The sequence below is a fragment of the Staurois parvus genome, unplaced genomic scaffold (assembly GCF_062004578.1).
Source record: "Staurois parvus isolate SC_StPar_1 unplaced genomic scaffold, SC_StPar_1.0 ptg000147l, whole genome shotgun sequence".
In the NCBI taxonomy this organism is placed as follows: Eukaryota; Metazoa; Chordata; class Amphibia; order Anura; family Ranidae; genus Staurois; species Staurois parvus.
Window position 1 is genome coordinate 5936690 of NW_028317943.1, and position 21354 is coordinate 5958043.

The 21354-nt window shown below is 41.1% G+C and overlaps 1 protein-coding gene across 1 annotated transcript in view; it reads right to left on the bottom strand.

The window, feature by feature from the left end:
- Window positions 1–21082, bottom strand: part of PRICKLE1 (prickle planar cell polarity protein 1) — an 86039-nt gene extending 64957 nt beyond the window's left edge. Inside the window, exon 1 of the mRNA XM_089674001.1 lies at window positions 20926–21082. The gene's annotated coding sequence lies outside the window, so the exon portion shown is untranslated. The remainder of the gene's footprint in view (window positions 1–20925) is intronic.
- Between the last annotated feature and the right edge of the window lie 272 nt (window positions 21083–21354).

Genomic DNA, 21354 nt, shown 5'->3' on the forward strand with positions numbered 1-21354 from the left:
GTGGCGAGGGTAGCCCTTAATGAAGGTGTAACCGCATCGGAAGTACTTCAAGCTATCAAATCTTTACGGTCCACCGCGGCCCCCGGGTCCTGGCAGCTTTTCAGGTCTCAATTACAAGAAATTTGCAGCCCTGTTTGTGCCCTTCTTGGCTGGTTACTTCAATGAATTGTGACAAGGTTCTCTGCCCTCTCTGGACGCGCTTAGAGCTCGTACCTCAATGATTCCTAAGACAATGGAAGACATGCAGGAACTGCAAGCCTCTCGGCCCATTTCTCTTCTTAATGATGATTTGAAGATATTGGGCAAGATTCTCAGTCTTCGTATCAATAAATACTTGCACAGTCTGGTGCACAGGGACCAAGTAGGTTTCGTCCCTGGGAGGCAAGCAGGTGACAATGTTGGTAAAAGTAGTCCACCTTATACACCTTCTGCAACAGCGGAAAATTCCGTTATTCTTACGGTCTTTAGATATATACAAAGCTTTTGATTCCCTATCCTGGGAATATCTGAGGTTCGTGCTGTCCCACTGGGGCTTTGGGAATTCTATCCTTTCTTGGATTCAGGCCTTGTATTCTTCTCCTTTGGCTTCGGTTAAGTATGCAGGGTATTTCTCAGATCCCTTTCCCATTTGGCGAGGGATGAGATAGGGATGCCCCCTGCACCCGACACGCTTTGTCCTGGCGCTTCAGCCGCTGGCTTTGGCGCTCCGGGCTGATTGTAATGTATTGGGTGTCTCTTACACGGGACAGGAATTTAAGTTGAACTTCTTTGCGGATGATGCCATCCTGACTCCATTAACGACACTAATCCATTGACAACACGTCCAAACTTGCACCATGTTCTTGCGTGTTTCTCCTTGATTTTGGGTCTCCATATTAATTTGGATAAGAATGTCGCTCTTAATATTACTTTGGCCTCAGATTTGGTTTCACACCTACAGTCCCTCTTCCCTTACAAAAGGGCTTCTTCTGTTGAATATTTGGGCAACCGCCTGACCCCCACCTATGGCTCTTTGCTCGCTGCAAATTATTATCCCTTGCTTTACTCTGTTTCCCCAACTTGTGCACTCTTGGCAATTCCTGTACCTGTCCTAGATAGGATGGGTTAACTCAGTGAAAATGATTATCCTGCCTAAATTGTTGTATTTTCGCACCCTCCCAATGCAGGTTCCTCCTCATTTCTTCTGGCTGATTCAGGTGAGGATTATGCGTTTTATCTGGGCTGACAGATGCTCCAGAAATACGCTTTTTGTCCATAGACTGCAGGGAGGTCTTGGGGTGCTTAATATAGCTAAATATTGCTAGGCAAGCCAGATTGCCCCACTATCTATGTTGCACACTTCCTCTGATGTTCCTCTCTGGGTCCTTTTGGAACTACCTGTGGCCCCATTTCGACATCGACACTTTTATGGCTCCCCCCCCCGCCCTACGCCCAACGACATTGAGTCCAATTCTGCTCCATGGCCTACAAGTGTGGGATTTGGTACGCTACTCCAGTGGCTTATTGTCACCCTTTCTACCTTTGCTCCCAATTATTAATAATCCTCTTTTCCCACCCGGTTTAGATCAACCAGGGGCGTTCTCATGGTGGGTGGCCAATGGTTATTTGCAGATGTGACACTTTTTGACTTCAGTCCTTCCCCCACCTGGAACTCTTTGGGAATCATGGGATGTCGCTCAGTATCATGGGATGTCGCTCAGAATGTTTTTGTTATCTTCAATTGCGGCACAGGCTGACCTCACCACGTGGCACTTTCGCCTTTCCATATCAGAAATCTGCTTTTGAACATCTTTGCCAACAGCGTCCAGGCACCTCGTGTCTGGTTTCCCTACTTTATGCGTCTTTGAATAGGCGCTCAACGCATACTCCTCTATCATATGTCACTTATTGGGAGAGTGACTTTGGGGCGGTCGTGGATCTGGAGGACTGAAATAAGGACTGGTCGTTTATAGTTAAATGTTCATTTAATACAACCACGCTGGAAGCAGCATACAAAGTACTGTTTTGTTGGTATTGGGTCCTGGCTCGTATAGCCCTGGCGAACTCTGCCTATAGTGACTGCTGCTTCTGGTGTTGTGGCCATTGTGGAGATGGGTTGCATATATGGCGGTCGTTTGCATATATGGTGGTGCATTTTTTGGTCTCGTGTATTTGGCCTTCTTTACAACTTGTTCCATCTCTCCATATGCCAGGAAGCTCTGTATGCTTTGCTTTATTGTCTCATACTGGGCCTGTTGGCTCATCAGCAAAAGTTGGCTTCCTATTTGTTCTCATCGGCAACTAGAACAATTGCTCAGGCCTGGAAAAGTACATCTGTCCCTCTTCAGGGGGTGCAGAACCTTATGACCATTCTGATGCTCAATGAACAGATGTCAAGTATCTGCAATGACTTGCAACAGAAAATGTTCGAAAATATGGGAGCCGTGGTTGACATATGCTTTTCCCATGCTCCCCCCGGCTAGTCTGAATTTATGATGCTATTCTGTATTGGTGTTCCCGGACCCCTGCTTCTGGTCTTTACTTCTTTCTTTACTCTTTTTTCCTTTTTATTTTTGCTTGATTTTTGTGAAGTGGTAGATGTTTGCCTTTGGCTTGAGTTTCTATCGGTGTTATATTACTGTTTTTGTATTTTATGTGCCATTGATAGCCCCAGCGTGGGCGTGCCTTCTGCACTGTTGGTGTTATAGCATTGTTTTTGTTTTGTGCCACTGATAGCCTCTGCATGGGCATGCCTCTTGCTAAAGTCCTTTGTTAAAACGTTTCAAAAGTTAATAAAAAACATTGAAATACAAAGTATTAAAAACTGGCGCCTATGGGTAGTTTTGTCTCAATCTAATGGACTAAGAAGAACCTTTCAAGATTTATTTTAAAAAAGTGGCGATATAATGGCTGGGCCCCTCAAAGTGGCATAGAATAGCAAACAAGCTGAATGTAAAGGTTTGCACATTTACTAGAGAATCAAATGTACTTAGTTCTTAGTGAAGGAAAAAATGTCTGGCTCCTGCAAAACATGTTGCCGATTTCAACCACTGTCCTAATTAACTTCCCAGCTTTCAGGCTCGTTTAAACATCAACAGTCAATAATATGTGCAACAGAAGTGCAGATCCTGGAATAAAGAAACTTTGTTTAAGTGAGGGAAGTCAGGCAAGATTTTGGAAAGGGCAACACTTTAAAACCAAAACAACTGAAATAACAATCCTTGTTTTTGATCTGAAATCTGTTGAAAGTGACTGTCATTCCTGGGAGACGGGTCAACATTATTGGCGAGAAGGCACAGTTTCAAAAAGACAATCATTTAAGTATACTGGAAAGCTCATATTGAGAGGCTTTTTCAGAAACGGAAATGTGTTTTAAAGCACCATTACTTCTCCATTACCATTTGAGTAATAAGTAGATACAGATAGGCAAGTTTGCTGCACACAATGAAGTGTACAATTGACTTTACTGTATTAATGCAACTTAAAGCAGAACTCTGGGCAAAAACTTCTTTACGTGTCCTTGTTGCCAATTTCCTACCTTCACTGAATATGTCATCCATCTTCTGGTTCACTCAATAGTTGCTCTGAAATACCTATTCATTTTTAAATCAAACCGTTAATTCTCTTTGGTTTCCCATTCCCCCAGCCACTGGTCTTCGCACATCCCTTCACTAGCACTTTCTCCAGGAAGCAGTGATCTAATTCAGCCCCGCTTGCAGTGATAGGTGGACCAAGACTCTCAGACACATTCAGCATGTACAGGCCTAGCGTACCCGCCCACATTCACAATTCCCTGCAGATGATGGGAACTGTAGTTTCCTTTTACTGCAGAGAGTGGAGAGGATATGATGTAATCCCTGCTGTTACACCTCCCAGGCAGAACAGATGCTGTTCTCTTTTTAATTGCAGAAATCTCATCATGCAAATTCAATTTTTCTCCTAAATAGTAAGAATTTTCAAACTTTTAGCAACCCTTTAGTCTTTTGTGTAGGGGGGTGTGTGTGCTAATGGGTGACTTTTTCCCTATCCCAGAGTTCTTCTTTAAGAGAAGAATGGCCATAGCGTAATTGGCCATATTTCTCCTCTGGGTCATAAGAGTGACCCAGAATCAGCTGTCAGCTGACATCACAGAGCCAGTCCAGGCTTTGGAAGGATCTGGACTACAGAGTCAGGATCTACCCAGGTGCGTGATTGACATCTGGCTCCGGCTCTCGGTGTGTGTCTGAGTGCCAAAGCCTGTTGCTTCTGCCCCCATCCATCCCAGCTCTGAGAGCAGAGATCTCATTATCAGCAGTCATGTGATCACTCAGTTCTTGGTCTTAGAGCCAACATGAGACACCTGTAGAGCATCAGTGTGCAGCAACCCCCTCCCCAAGTCCACACTTCTTTAAAAACTATACCTAAAAGCTTTTCACTTGTTAGTATTTGCCAGAGTATCTTTAAAATTCCCATCAGGCTTTTTTGGCTGTTTGTCTTTCACTGGAAGATTAACCTTCACTTCCTATCCCAGGGACTCAAAAGGAAGTGAGGCAAAAAGCGCTCTTAAAGTGTTACTAAACCCAGGACTCTGCATTCACTATATCTGGTCTCCCACAGTACACATTACATGGAAATGCAATTATTTTAGTAAATATAAACTGCTAAATATTTTTTCCCATCAGCAGTTAGAGCAGTCTTGTGACATATCAGTGTTCAGCAGAGCACTGGTTAAAGCTTGTTTTATTTCTGCTGTAGAATGATGTAGAACCCCTGCCCTCTGTCTGGACAGTGGTGATTGGCCAATGTGCTGGTAACATGCACTCTCCAAGAAAGAAAACAAACACACCACACCTCCCTAGCAATACACACCAAACTGAGCATGTGCAGAGTGTCTCCACATGATATGTCTTACCAGGAGATAAGAGGGGGCACTAGAAGAAGGGGAGAGTCAGAAGTCAGGATCAAATAGTAATTTTACACAATGCAGAGGATTAACCCCTTAGGTTCCACAGTGAGTATAACAAGCATGCTTTACTGCATATACAGACTGATTTTACTGTTGTGGGTTTAGTAACACTTTAACAGGTTTTCACAGAACAGTGTCCCCCTTGGAAAAATTCCCTCTCCATTTTTTTTCCCAGTGAAAAAAGGTCACCAGGACAAATCAAGGGAGTGAATCCCCCCAGTGGGACCACAGCAACTAACACCTGACAGGGTATTTCACACATCCTCAAAAATATACCTGTTCCTGTCATAAACTGAGTGGATATTTCCTGTAATCACTACCACCATCTGCAGAATGCGCATCAAAAACATAGTTAAAATGTATGAAAACAGAAAGAAGTGAACCTGGCCCTGGAGAAATTGCTGCAACATATTTTTCTTTTAAATTTGGGGGGAAACCGTTCTACTTTAAGTAAACTTCTCCTTCTAGGAGTAATGGTGCATCTTTGTTAAAGCTGAACCTCATGCAAGTAAAAATCCACCTTTGCAGTGATGCTTCCCCTGAAATGCAAGAGTTAATGCTAGTTTACATCTTGGGGGCAGGGCAATATACTCTTGCTTACCTTATCATCCACTGCCAAATGCTTCTCAGTGCTACAAGACCAGTCTCTTCTTCTACACCCTAGCTGTCAGATGCCCCTAGTATAATCAAGGCCGATGCAGGGTCCATAGTCCTGCACTGGACATTAGGACACAGAAGAAGAGTTCACCACTGAAGCGCAGGGATGCACCATCTGCTGAGGAGCTGAGGATCAGGCAGGTAAAACTGCTTTTCCCTTCCCTATATGACCATTTAACCACTGAAGCATGGGGGCTGCCCCACTGTAAGGGAAGGTTTTTACATTTCCTTTGGTTGGGCTCTGAAAGACTGCATTGCAATACGCTGTTCAACCAATATACTGTTGGTGAGGTTTTTATTTTCCTTACTCTAGAGCTAAGACGCACAGTAACTTATTAGTCCTCATGCACATTGGACGTTTTGATAACGCTGGTAATGTTAGCTTTGTAAAGTCACGTTAAAAATGTGTTTTTCAGATTTTTTGCTTTAGCTTTTAGCTGCATTTTCCTGCGTTTTTTAGCTTTTTTTTAATCGAAGAAATATATTTTTTGGGTCAAAAAAAGTTCAAAAACACCGGTTTGTGGCAATTTACAGCGTTAGAGCATTTTTACAGCTAAAAAACTCCTCTAGAAACCCAGTTGTCCTGGGTTTTTATTTCAGCCAAAAAACGTCAATTAAAGTCTGTGTGTGCATGGACACATAGGATAACATGCTGGGGGGTTTACTGGCTGTAGAAAAAAACATCAAAAACCAAAAACAGCAGCTGTAAAAACATCCAGTGTGCAGGACGACTTCTAGTGCTGCAGAATACTAAAATGTTCAAGAACTGTAAATAAAATAGGGGAGCCGGACAGATTATGCCTGTATTAAATGTAATTTGTATTAAAGGATACTAAAGTTTTCTAGAATTCTAGTGTCCACCCCAATATACTATACATCTATACTATGAAAGGCACTGCTTAAACATATTTAGCTCCTCACTGGGACATGACTGTCTGTATAATATGAAGTCATAAAACCAAGTGAATTCATCCCAACTGGATGAAATGTACTCCTTTTAGTGTAGTTTATATGGCACTCTCTAGAATGCTGAATAGTGTACCTTGGGGGCAGTAATACAGATCCTGTTTACTACAGGTAACAACATGAATGTACTATAACAAGCCAACCATCTGTTTTAATCAAATATTACATTGAAACAACCCAAGCCAAAACAGTGTTTTACACAGGGTATATACAAGCATTAATTATGCAATAGACACATCAGGGTTTATAATCACAAAGGAACTGACTTTCATGATTAAAGCATGGCAAACATCAAGTACTTGACTCCATGTGCCTTTAAAGAACAGAAGGCTGTGTAATTATTCAGCAATAATTACAAATCACCACCGTTTATTTTAAACTTTAACAAAACTTGGGACAAAAATGATTTGTGAACAAGTTTGTCATTCTAATGGAGCTACAGATCCTAGTGCAAAGGATAGTAAACTACTCTAATCCTATGCTAATGCCTAGTACACACTGAGAAAATCAGATGATCATCCAGTTTTCCACAAAGGTGTACACCATGATGTGACCGGCAAATGGTATTAACTTGTATGAAAACTCTCGACTGACAAAGGCCAATGTAACTACAGACTAGATTAGTAGAAAAGGCAGTATGGGCTTGTTTTTTTGCTTCTGACCATGTGCGTTTTTTCTGTTCAATTATTTCCATACGACTACTGTACACATTGAATGAAAATTGGATGCGGTGTTCATGTATGATAAAAAGGTTTCCAGCTTCTACCCTTGGTTTTTGTCATCCGGACAGTCAGAATCAACTGTCGAAAGCACTATACTAACAATGAGATAATCAATTGATCGTTCCTTGTACGGACATTTTTGTACAATTTTATTATTGTGTGTATGGGCCTTAAGGTGCCTGTGTTTTGTCCCAAGGTCCTATTTCTCTCTTGGTAGGAAAGGCAAAGGGTTAATTCACTTAAGTGAATGAATAGTGCAGCCTGAATGGTGGATGCAGTGATTTGACCCATATGATCACCTATAAACATAGATGTGTTCATACACCCTGTAGGCCCCATGCACAGACGTATGTAGCCACAGTGCAAGAGACTCCAACATTTAGGTGAGGGCAGAAGGTATAGGTACACCATCCAGCCCTACGGCCGGAACCCTGTAAACTCAGAGAGGCTGAAAGTTTGGACAGAGCCCTGAGTGGTACCAATGTTTAGGGTCAAATGCCTGGAACCCAGGTTTCTTGCGCTCCAGGCGCTCATCCCTGTGCACATACTGCCCTAATCGTTCATACCATACGATGTACCACCCAGCCACGCATAAGATTACAGGCTTAAAAAAAGTCTCATGAACTGGGGCTCAATCAACCAATGGCTGGGGAGTACTTAAAATGTTACTAAACCCGCATCAGTAAAATCAGTAAAGTATATGCACTAAAGCATGCTTGTTATACTCACTGTGGAACCTAAGGGGTTAATCATCTGCATTGTGTAAAAAGGCTGTTTGATCCGGTCTTCTCTGATCCTCCCCTTCTACTCTCCCCAATCCATCTGCTCATTTTCAGTTTAGTGTGTATTGTTAAAAAGGTGGGGGGGGGGGTGCATGTGATCAGCACAGGGCCAATCAGAACTATCCAGAGGGTCAGGGGTTATGCCAGCTTCATAGGACAGTCAGAGCAGAATGAAAACTCGTACAAGCTGTAACCAGTGCTTGGCCAGACACTGGCAGAAGTACCAAGACTGCTATATACTGCTGATGAGAAAAAGGTACTTAGCAGTTTATATTTGCTAAAATAATTGTGTTTCCATGTTGTGTGCACTGTGGGAGACCAGATATAGTGAATCCTGGGTTTAGTAACACTTTAACATGTTTTAGCATCTGTGTGATGCACCCTATGAGCATCTTTGTAAACAAGGCCTACTTGATTGTAAAAATATCCCTGAAGTACTACTATACTAGTTAAAGGGCAAACATTTTCATTGAATGATTTAATCTGTTGCTCTATAAAAAAAAGCAGATAAGCAGATTAAACCTAGTTTGAAGCCCTCTCTAGTATAACATACACAAGCTCATCTAAAGGTGACCATAGATCTCTGATTTTCTTGCCGAATTATCGGCCGAAAAATCGGCCGATATTCGTACTGTTAGTGGGGAAAAATGTTGGCAGTTTTTCTTAATTTTAAGAGATTTTGAAAATCGTCCAAGCTGGAAAATCCTGGGACGATTTGTTAGATCGGCCGATTTTCACAGTAATTTATGGTCAAATCGGCCGTTCTTCTGGCCGATTTGACAATAAATTGACTATGAAGAAAAAGAAGAAATAGATTTTGCAGGAGAAGAAGAAATAGAATATAAAGAAGAAGAATAGAAGAAAAGAGGAGAAGATGAAATAGATTTTGCAGAACAATACGGTGAAGAAAAAAAGTTGCAACATTGTATCTATTTGTATGCATGTCGGATACAGATGTTTCTCTTCAAGTACAAAGAGATACAATGTTTCTCCTTCTTCTGCATAATCTATTTCTTCTGTCAAATATAATAGCGGGTCTCTATGCAGGGACGCCGCTATTATATTAATTGACGGCCGTAGACGGGACTAAAACCTGCCTACTTTTTTTTTTAATTAGTGGCAACGTCGGCCGTCTGAACGACCGATTTATGACTTTAACAAAAAACGTCCGATTGTCCCCACATCTATGGCCTGCTTTAGACTATTTTCACTATTGCAGTCAAATTTGAGAAAGCACCACTATATGTTTAATGTCTTCCCATTCACACAGTACACTCAAAAATGTAATTCCTTTTTGGTTGCTACTCTGTAGGGTTTATACACAGGACTGCAAGATATTCTACAAAGTGTCAAACTGTGGACAAAATTAGATAAGGTGCATTGACATACAATGCATCACCCAAGTCTTGAGATCTTAAAGTGTTACTAAACCCACAACAGTAAAATCAGTCTGTATATGTAGTAAAGCACGCTTGATAAACACACTGTGGAACCTAAGGGGTTAATCCTCTGCATTGTGTAAAAAGGATGTTTGATCCTGACTTCTCTGATATTCCCCTTCTTTCAGTGTCCCCCTCTTTATCTCCTGATGAGACATATCGTTTGCAGTCACTCTGCACACTCTCAGTTTGGTGTGTATTGCTAGAGAAGTTTTGTTTTCTTGGGAAAGTTCATGTGATCAGCATAGGGTGCTGTCCAGACAGAGGTCAGGGGTTCTGCATCCTCCTAGAGCAGAATGAAAACGCCTACAAGCTTTAACCAGTGCTCTGCTGGACACTGATAGACTGTTCTAACTGCTGATGAAAAAAGGTATTTAGCAGTTTATATTTACCAAAATACTTGCATTTCCATGTTCTGTCTACGGTCTGTGAGACCAGATAAATATAGTGAATGCAGGGTCCTGGGTTTAGTAACACTTTAATCCTTTGTTACGCCAGACAGCCCTGAATGTCTAGTTTACAATTGATATCTACCAGCACAGTATAGACTGGGTTTATTATGATAAACATTACTCCATAGCACCCTCCTTACATTATACAGAAGAGGAGAGGTAGATTACCTTTTTAACTTTATTGTTACTAGCTGAAAAAGCTTAACAGCAACTTTTAAACTTATTTTTGTTATGCTATGTGAAAGCAAAATGTAACAAATATAAAGCAGTTGTCTCAATGTGGCTGCAAAAGATGAAATATATACTAGTTGCTTTATGAAGTGTCTTTCTTGCAGTAAGACAACATTTCAAAGTACTATTCTAACTTCTACAGAGTACGTACTTTGCGTTGATTTTGTTGTGCACATACAGATTTGGAGAGACTTTACTATAGGCAATACAGTGACGTAGTGTAGTCCTAATCCCTGCTGACATAAATGTTTGTCGGGGAAAATGAGAATACCAAAGGGTATGTGCCGAATTCATTTTTATGACTGGTAAATGTTTCTAAAGACATTAGTGATGGTCTAAGGTGACAGTCTAATGTCTATTCGCTTCCCACAGACAACCCTGGCAGTATCTCAGAGGAAAAACATCTAGACAAATAATAAGGCAACCATTCATGGTAAGGGATGAGCTGGCCAAAACATATGCCTGAGGGTGGTTGGATCACCCTGCATGTCTGATCACTCTCTGGTATCTATGGCCTTCTTAAACATAGATAATTACATTAAGCCAATCACCATCACATGGCCATAAACATCTCTTTGAAGCACTATAGATCTCCTTTCAGCATGCATAATCTTAAAGCTGGTCATAAACTATGCACATTTTGGCCATTTTGCTATGTAATATTGGGCCCATTCCTGCCTCACATACTTTGGAAAAGTGAAGGAACCAGATGGAAAATGTTTGCCCAGACAGAATACAATAGGCACAGTGAAGATTTGTCCTCCATGCAGGCAGAACAAAAAAAAAATAACCTAAGTGTATGGCCAGTTTTAGAGATCAACAAACAATCAGAATTTAACCCTTCCAACTAAATCTGATCTCACCAGGAATTCAAAGCCATTTTCAGATTTCTGTAGGAGTAAACACTACTACTCTCCAGGCTACACTGTATGTGCTCATAGCATGTACCAGTCACAATGTACTGGGCATCCTTATCACACACACTGAATGTGCCTGTCGGCAGACGTCCTCAGAGTGTGACAAACAGAAGATAAATATTTATGCATTTTGGTTGCCTCAGTCCCTCCCACCGAATATTGCTTGGCTAGAGTTCTCCTTTCTGATGATCGAAACTGTTAAAGTGTATGTAAAGGGAAAACATTTCCTTTTTTTGTATTGCTGTGTTCCTGCTGAGATTTAATACTGTTTTTGTCCAAATCATTAAATTTGAAAGTTGTCACTAGAGGAAGAGGTTAGGCCTAATACAATGGGGACAAATGTTTCGATGACAACCATCAAACATGGAAATTCCCCTCATTTTGGTAGAATTTCCTCTTATTTCCTGTTTCAACTCCAGGAGAACGGGAAGAAGGATCCTCTCTGCTTCCTGCCATATACAAAAACAGAAAAAAGTTTGGCTGAGTGTAAATTAGGATAAAGGTCTAAAGTGGCCTCAAGATCAATGGAGCCCTAGGATTCCTCCAGAGGCTTCTAGGGGTTCCGCAAGCAGAGGTGAATTGATCTCCCACCTACACTAACCACCAAAGAGAGAGGGAAATTTTCCCGACTACCAATAGATAAGATCACGTTTACACGAACCACTAATATTAGGGGACACCACACAATCATATGCATTATTTTTCTTAATATTCTTCCAATTGTGTGTCACATTCTTTTATTCAAAGATTAATGATTCTTACATCACAAAAATGTATTGTAAGCTGTAGTTCTAGATATCTTTAGCTAGGATTCCCTGAGATCTTAACATTTTTTCAAGAGCTCTGCTGGGGTAAAAAGGATGAGGAAAGCGGATCTAGAATGTAATCAATAAATTTGACAGATACAAAAAGTACTATTTGAAAGGGGCTTTTTTAAATTTGGTACAGTTACACAGTCAACAAAGGTTTACAGCCTTTTGGTAGTTTTACCATGGCTGTGTTTAAACTATGTGTGCCTATAGGTATACAAGCAATGGCAGATACAGGATTATAAGAGCACTGGGTTCTGTGAACCACTTCGAAGATCTGCCACTGCCACTCAAAGAGGAGACAGGACAGATATGCAGAATCTGATCAGAGTGCATTTTTAATTCCAGAGCATAGTGCAGTCCCCCAAGGAGAAAAAAAGACAGGAATGATTAAATCAGGAGTCTGTCTTTTTCATAACAAAGTATAGTTGATTACAAAATAGTGCATGTTTACAGGAAGATATTCTGTACAGATTTATAAGGGAAATAAATTTACCCCCGGGTAAATATACTTTGAGCTTAAAATTCTTTGTCGAGCAGTGACTGCAGGTAGGTGCAACTCCATGTAGGATGGTGGAGGAAAGGATTAAAACCCCTGGCTGTTTTGTTTTTTTAATCAGGATATGTTTTATTGAGGAGACTGGCCTTCACTTCCTGTCCCATAATCACAACAGGAAGTGAGAGAAAAACTCTCAAATTTGAGAATTCCCTTTTCAACAATTGCCAAGAAAACAAAAGTCTATGTTGGAAGATTTCCTCTATACAAAACTGGTTCTGTAACAACTTATGATTTTGGCTTTTCTCTCAATTGCAGCTTCAGTAACAGCAGTCACAAGGACTAAGAATAAGAGAAAATCTACCCCAATGGGGACAGATGCAAGTTTTGCCGTTAGATTATTTTACATTAGGCAAATCTTATTCACAATGAATTTGAGGATGTAGTTCAAAAGCACTGGTCGATATCTCCTAATCTATCCTTCTTGATGAGATATCGGCCTGAAGAACTCTTCCTTCTCCATCATAAACAAAGCCAATAAAAACATCCACATCCACAGCACCTGTATAATGATCCAATCCACCATAGATTTTTGGCACCCTTTCCTCACAGCATTGGGCTGACCATACACAGCTTTATTGCACTTCTCAGCCCCACTAAACATCTTCACTGCCTGAACACAGCCCCATTGCCAAACAGAGTGTGCATATGATAGGATGAAGTCAATCTATGGGCAATAACTCTACTCTCTTGACTTTTAAATTAACTCTGTCAAGTCAGGTAATGCCTGCAGGGCCACCCATAGCTTGAATGTTGAGCTGTCTATGCCTAGCTTAACTCCTAAAATTCTCCTGAAAGCCAAGTCTCACTTTTGTTATTGTTATTTACCCAATTCCAGATGAATCTACCTTTAAACATCTAGACCATGCCTGTGCTTCAGTCAGCAGATGCAGTTGTGTATGCCACTGTTTCAGCACTGATAAAGGTATTTGCACAATGACCTTCAGCGGGCAGCCAATACCACCCAAACAAGGAGATAGGAGAGAGAAAGAATATTGTATAAAACAAAGTTATTGGAAATTATGAGGCCCATTTACAAGTATTTTATTCTTGAAAAATGCATTTCAATTAAATTCCAATCATTCATATGTGGCTAGTTCACATCTATGCCCTGCAGGTCAAAATGGGCAATTTACACTCTGGCAAAAAAAAAAAGGGCATGCAGTATTTGTGTATTTATACGGTCATCACAAGGTTTTGTGCAGTTTTAAAACATCTGCTCCATGGAAAATCTGTAAAATATATTGAAACATAAACACACATAAACATGCATCCATTATAAGGCCTCATTCACACAGACTACCTATCCATACAACTATGTGAAGGGCCATCTTTGCCTGTGCAAGCAAAAAAGGTCCTTTGCATGGGTGTACTGATAGGTGATGAGGCCCATGTGAATGAGGGAGCATTCATGGATATGTAATTGTGAAAGAGTCCCAAGACACAAATACACAAGCCCATTATCTACAATCAAAATGTTGTAACATGGTATCGAACAGATGCAAGGCCAAGAGAAATTCACTTCGACGACAAATGACCAAGAGAGCTAAAGAGATCTTTTTTCCCCATATATTTTTTCTCTGTCCCTCCTTTCCCCTGCCACCAAGTACGTCTACACACGTATGTGTAAGATGTGCCAAAAGGTCTTTGCCATGCCTTAAAAAGCAAGGAAAAAAAAAAAAAAAAAAAAAAAAAAAAAAAAAAAGGTAGACCACCCTTACTAAAACAAATAAAAACAAGCTGTGCAGCTTTGACCAAAGCTGATCAATGCCCTTGCTATAGTTGTAGGCCATTTACATATCTCATGAGCCCTGACTGGAAAACCAGGATCTTGCCCAGAGATGGCTAGCTGTCACTGTTCACCAGCATCACACGAGCGGTTGGTTTCTCTGAGTGAACCCCCCCCCCATCCTCACATGCACCTTCTCTCCCCTGCTGGGCTCAGTGTTTGAGAGCTCACGCCTGTGATGGTAAAGGTGAACAGTAACAACTAGGCATCTTAGCACTGTCCTAGGAGTTTTCCAGCCAGGCTTCATGAGGTCTGTAAATGGCCTACAACTATAACAAGGGCATTATTCAACTTTGGTCAGAGCTGCCCAGTCTGTGTTCATCTACAGATGCCCCTTATCTGCATAGGCAGCTTTCTGGTAAAAAGGTGAACTAACCAGTTATATATTCAGAATATTCTTTACAAGTATGCGCTTTGTTGAAACACTTACAGTATGTGACAAAATCAGATGCTGTGGTCATAGCTGATCTTCTGAAAACTCTAGTTGCTTGGTAGCAATGATGGTCCAATAGCTTTAACATTCCAAGTTGCCAACCTGGAATAAGTATTCAGACAAGAAGATCTGACTTCCCTTGCTATAATAATAGGCTCAGAATCTATTGAAAGCCTAGGTTCAACATGATAGGCAAGCAACTAGCACTTTCAGTGGGAGGTCAGCAATGGCTTCGAGGGAAAGCAATTTAAACCCTAAAGAGAAGCTACAGTCTTTTGTATTAAAAAAAAATAAAATGAAGCCAGCAGCTACAAATACTGTAGCTACTGATTTACAGTAAGGAAAGAGACAGTTCCAGGAATCCAGCAATGTCAAGACCCAGGCTGATTCTTTGCCAGTCTTCAGGTACCTAGTGCCATCTTGCTCATGGGAGGAAAAGCAGCACTTTGTAGGTGAAGTTCCGCTTTAAGCCCCATGTTGAATAAAGCCTCACCGTGTTGTCCTACCAAGTTCCACATCAGGTTTTCTGATTTCTACAAATTAGGAATTGTGGCCTTACATTTCATATTATGTCAAAAGACTGATGTTTATTAGTGGTTTGCCTTCTTCTAGACATATTTCTACAATTTTAAGCTGTAGCTCTGACAAACTCTCATGCAAAAGCAAGTCAACTGAGAAGTAGAGATGAAAAAATAATTCTGTTGGGTTTGAGCAGGCCATTGCACAAGTCTGGGATAGGGTGGGAATCTTCCAGAATTCTGCATTCCAGTTATTACAGAGAAATGCTATATAAAGTCCCAGAGAGAATAAAGTAACCTCTCATAATGCACAGAAAGTAGGTTATATGGATGTCATAGTTCACATCAGTGCTTGTAGTTCCAGTGCATTCCAGCTGCAAAAAAAAAAGTAGAACATTTTGCATTTTTTCTGCACAGAACTGTACTGGAACGTGGTAAAACACATAAAAAAACGGAACACAGTAAAAATGCACATGTCCCTATTTAAATTGAAGAAAAAAGTGAACTTAAATGCATAAAAGTGCATCAAAAATGTGCATGCAAAAATGCATCCGGAATGCATCTGGACTGCGTTTCTATAGTGTGAACCGACCCTAAAAGGAACCACTGAATTTATCTTTAACCAATTAATTTGTTAAATTGCTGGTGAAATATTCCTTAAAATAATTTTACAACAGGCTTTTTTTTCACCATTAGTTGAACAAGCAATGGTTGCAGCTATACGAGATCACAATAGACATGTTACATTTGAACATGAATCCTCTCCTATCTGGAGGTGTTTGGAGGAGACTCTTGACAGTTTTACCTGGGGGTTTTAAAAGGGAAGTCTTGTGTAGTACTCTTGCAACTGGAAAATAATCCTGCATGTCTAGTGTACCAGGCTGGTGTGGTTCATAGGAAAGCCTTTTTAATTTTATTTTTTTTTTAAGAATTTTGTAGAGTGCATTCCAAAAAGCTTGGTCATTCCTACTCTTGAGCAGTTTTACCAATGAAAACCCAAAATATGATTGGTTGCTTCAGTGCATTCCCTTTTTTTTTTTTAAACTAACAAGTTATTTTAGTGTATGAATGTGTCATTGTAAAGAACAGCTTTCTGTAACTAATAAAGGAAAATATCATTAAGGAGAAAAGTCTGGCTCAGCTGCTGCTAGGCTTGGCATAAATAATTACCTTTGCTAGTAACGTGGGCCTAAAGAGTCACAGACTAATGAAGGTTTACCTCTGTGCCCCTGTTCCCTATGGGATATTGTCAAGAACAGACTCCCTTGTTGCTTTTTTTTTTTTTTTTTTAAAGACACACATCTGCCTCTAATCTTAATAGCTGAACCATTAACCATACAAAGTTTTTTTTTTCTTTGAGTGTAGAGCACATTTCTGCAAATGCTCAGAGCTTAACTCATTCCAATTCCTATTATAATCCAGACAAACAGCAGCTTCCTACACATCTGATTATAAAACATGATAAACTGTTTTACTTGTCTTGGCTTTCTGTGGCAGAACTGATTGAATCGGTCACTGGAGGTATATTAATTGCTTTTCTGAACAGCGTCTCCTAATCACCACTTGCCTTAGCCACAGTAACAGACACTAGAAACCATAGACAGAAAAAATGTTGATAGCACTGCTAGTGTGGATGAGACACTATTTGCCAAAGAGAGAAAAAGGAACAGTTATAAAAAGGCCGTGTCACATAATCAAAACACTTTCCACAAAAGACATTCTATTCTAAACATTCTGTCATGCTACAAGTAAACCATGTTTTATAGAATTTGTGCTTATGGTGAAATCTGTTTCAGATTTAAACTCTTTCTTCTACTCTAAAACCTATTAAGGAGTCCCAACTAAAGCTTCCCCTCAGTCAGACTGCATTAAAGAAATACTTGTAGCATCACCCACAGCCCTTTTTTCCCTCCTTTAGACCTCCAGCAGAGGTACAATGATAGATCTCTGTCCAAGGGCAAAGACAGTCACCATAAACTGAGACCACATTGAAGTCAGACTAAACTGAACCTAACTTGACAAAATGATAAATGGTTACTGTTTAATACCTCCAGTGAGAGTAAATATTGCTTAATAAAGAGGATTCTTCAAATACTGCCTCATTCTTCCAGCACTATGTTAATAAAGGCAGCAGCTAGACTAAGACTGACAAATGCCTGTGACCATAAGACCTAGAATTCCAAGGAGGTGACTAAAGAGCACATGACTTACTTCCCATGGTCTACAACTAGCTATATAAAATAGAAGTGTCTGATTTTAGGAGATAAAGATAGGCAAACAGCAGACATCTCCCAGTGGCCTAGTATATATTTTTTTTTTACTGAAGCAAAGAGCAGGAACATTGACACCTAGTTGAGCAAAATGGTGAAAGCAAAGTTTATTGGAAAAAGATCAGTTGTCACCAAAGTGACAGGGAACAGCTGAATTCCCACATCTGGAGTCTCATTTGGGCAAACACTCTGAAACTCACACCCTCGTAATCCTGGGCTGCTAAAAAGACAGATGGAAGGGTTCTATGCAACATATGCACTCTAAAACTATACACTCATGTGTTTAAAAATAAAAATGCAAAACAAAAAATAGTAACCCAAAGTACATATTGCAAAACAATTACAGTTGAACACCGACAGAACCAAAACAACAAGCTGAAAGTATCAGACAGAAACCTATGCAGTCAAACCGCATCTTTCATTCATTTAGCCCTGGTTCACACCGATGCGACTTGTCATGCGATTTGTCGGAGTCGCACTGATTTGAAAAGTAGTTCCTGCTCCTGCACTACAATTTCTGGTGCGACTTGCATTTCCAAGGAGCAGGGCCCTCCTAACCCTCTTGTATTGAACTGTATTGTTGCTGTATTGTCTCCCGTTATATTGTAACGCGCTGAGCACACTGTTGGCGCTATATAAATCCTGTATAATAATTGACATCTGTGCATGAAGTCGCACTGACATCCAACTTTGATACTGCATGACTTCAAGTGAAGTTGCACGATTTCAAAGTTGGATCCAGTGTGAACCTGGGCTTAGAACAGCCAAAATAATAAGATGGCTGCCAATTGGCTAAGGGACATTAATGTAAGTGCTGCATGCACAGGGGGGTAGCACAGATCTTGCTTGATTGAGGAAGGAGTGTTCTATACACTGAAAGATCATTTTTTGGAGCTTGCTTGTCTACCAGACTTTTGACCATCGCTTTACCATCTTGGTTTGCAATGTCTGCACTATAGGTTATCCTTTTCACTTGGACTGGACATAATGGGGGAGATTTACTAAAACTGAAGTGTGCAAAATCTGGTGCATAGTAACCAATCAGCTTCCAGGTTTTATTGTCAAAACCTAACTGAACAAGCTGAATTTAGAAGCGGATTGGCTACCATGCACAGCTGCATCAGATTCTTAGTGTACCAGTTGTAGTAAATCAACCCCACTGTATATTGTTATATAGCACCAACAGTTTGCTCAGCGCTTTACAATATAACGGGAGACAATACAGTTCAATACAAGAGGGTTAGGAGGGCCCTTTTTTTTTTGATTTAATATATGTTTATTGAATATTTTTGGGTTGTGTTTACAGAGAATTCACTGTATTGGCTCACAGGTGGACAGTTGGTTTAGGAGGGCCCTGCTCCTTGAAGCTTACAATCTAATAGATATATATATATACAGCTGACATTTGTAAAATGTTTGAGGGTGTTATGGCTTTCTACTCTGAAATATTTACTGGGATGGGCCCCTAAATTATGTCAAGCACCCCTGTACTCATCAGATACAGAACTTCTGTACGAAGCCTGAAGCGGAAAAAATTAAGCTTGTGTTGCCATGGATTACCACAATTTGCTAACTGAAAAAGAGGCCACCTTTTATTACAGGTATATGTTGTAATAGAAGTGGTAAAACAAACTAAACTCAATTTGCTTTAGGGCTCCATGCACACTGGCTTTAAAAAAAAAAAAAAAAAAAAAAACAAAAAAAAACTGCCAGTGCTCTTGGCACAAAAGAAAAGAATTTTGAGCGTTTTTTGTACTGGCGTTTAGAAACGTTTAACAGTGTTTCGTATCTTTTTTCTGCCAGAAAAACAGCTCTCAAAAATTCAAAACAAAATGTTTTTTTCTTCTGCCTCTACATGCCAAGCTTAAAAAGCACCTCCAGACAACTTAATGTGTATGTACACATAGGATAACATTAGTAGCTTCAACGAGCAAAATGCATCAGCATTTCTTTTAAGACAGTGCACATGGAGCCTAAAAGTTCACCCTCCTATCTGCAAGCACAGCTCAAAAGTGTATAAAACTAACTGCAGGCAGGGTCTATTGGAAAGGTCTCTGCTACATAAACTCCTTCAGCTAAAAGAAAAACATTTCACAATAAAAGTTTTCAGTGCAACGGGAAGCAACCCAAACTGACGGAATGTTTTAGCCAACCCTTGACTACCCCCCTCCCAACATCCCTAGTTTATAATCAATCATGCCGCTACAACTCTAACTAAGAGAGAATCCATACAGGAATTAAAATGCATTATCTCCTTTAACGGGTAATCCATTCACCCAGCAGTACCATGCCTGGACTTAAGTATGATTAAAGCGCAGATCCTTATCTTTAATTGCTGGAGCCTGGCATAACTTCATTGTGAAACAAAGCAATGTTGAGCAAGTTATCCTGTACACACATAGACAGACACAAAGCCTGGACTCCTCTCTGATCTCCTTCAACCTTCAGCTGTGATCCCTGTTGATCCAAGGAGGACTGGAACCCTCTGGCTGCCCCTATAGAAATCACAACACTCTGCCACACTGACACAAAGATTAGCTTTGTTTTCCTAAGCTGTCTGCAGTTTAAGCACACTTCTGCTGCCTCTGCCCTTTTTTTTTCCCATACAGGCATATAGAGGAGGAGGTGAAGCAGCCTTCAATGACTTACTAGTCTTCCAAAAGGCATTTAAATCTCCTTTCTATGCCCCCAGGGAAGACAGTTTGTTGAGGATTTCCAGCTCCTTCGCTCTGACATCTCCAATACACAGGATGATGACATCTGTAAGCCTTGTTCTGAGTGTCTTCACCTAGAATAGACTGAACAATGGCAGGATCATCACCCATGTGCTGCCCTTGTACCTGAGATGTTGGAGGATGTGACAGAACAAGCACAGAACAGGATCAGCAACACTATGGATAACACTGCTGGGAGCCAGATGAGGCTGACACACTCAGGGGAGCAGTTAGTGGTTTCTGCATGGATGCTCATAAAGCGCTCAGTGCGATGTGAAGGGCTGCTAATGAGGCCATTGTTGCTGTGTCTGTCTCTTCCAGGGACATCAGTGACAGGACACTTCAGCTGCCCCGTCCAGCCTGCAGGCGCTGCTGTTCCTTCTCCTGCCGTTAGGAAGCGCTGAAGAGCAATGCCTAGCGGGACTGGTCGGAATGAAGGCTTAACGCAGCAACTGGTGACCCGACTCTGCTGTGTGAGAGACATGGACTGATAATGGGGGTGTATAGAGGACGGGGAACCCGCAATAGGGGTGTGTACGGGACGGGGAACCCGAAATAGGGGTGTGTAAGGGACGGGGAGCCCGACATGGGGCTATATAGGAGACGGCGAGCCCGACATGGGGCTATATAGGAGACGGTGAGCCCGGCATTCCTCAGCATTTGAGCTGCAGAGAGCTCCTCTTTCACAAGTTGTATTAGAAGGCAGTATATAAGAACACGCACACCTCAGGAATGGGGCAACTTACCGCAGCACGCCGAGTATCCCCAGTACAGGTCACATGGAGGGTGTCAGGCTCCAGCAGTTCCTCAGCCTGTAGTTCATGTGTGTGGAAGGAGCTTCGTGCCGCCTCTAGGTGAGTCCGCTCTACTACTAAACTCCGCCACTCAGCGAGCCTTCCACACTGCTAACGTGACATGAGCTTTCCTCCCCGCTCATTGGTTGCGGCGCGGAGCAGTCCTCCAATCAGTGTCCGAGCTGCTATCAGCACAGCTTCTTCCCCTGCAGTTATGAATCCCCTGCAGGGGGTTGTTGATTCACACAATAGGGTTGTCGCAGCGCCTGACTCCAGACTCCTGTCATCATGTAGTCACCTTACACGACCAATGGAATCTACATTTCTTAGAGTTCACTGGTGCAAGACACAAGATCTTAATTGCTGCTCTCTGTATATTGT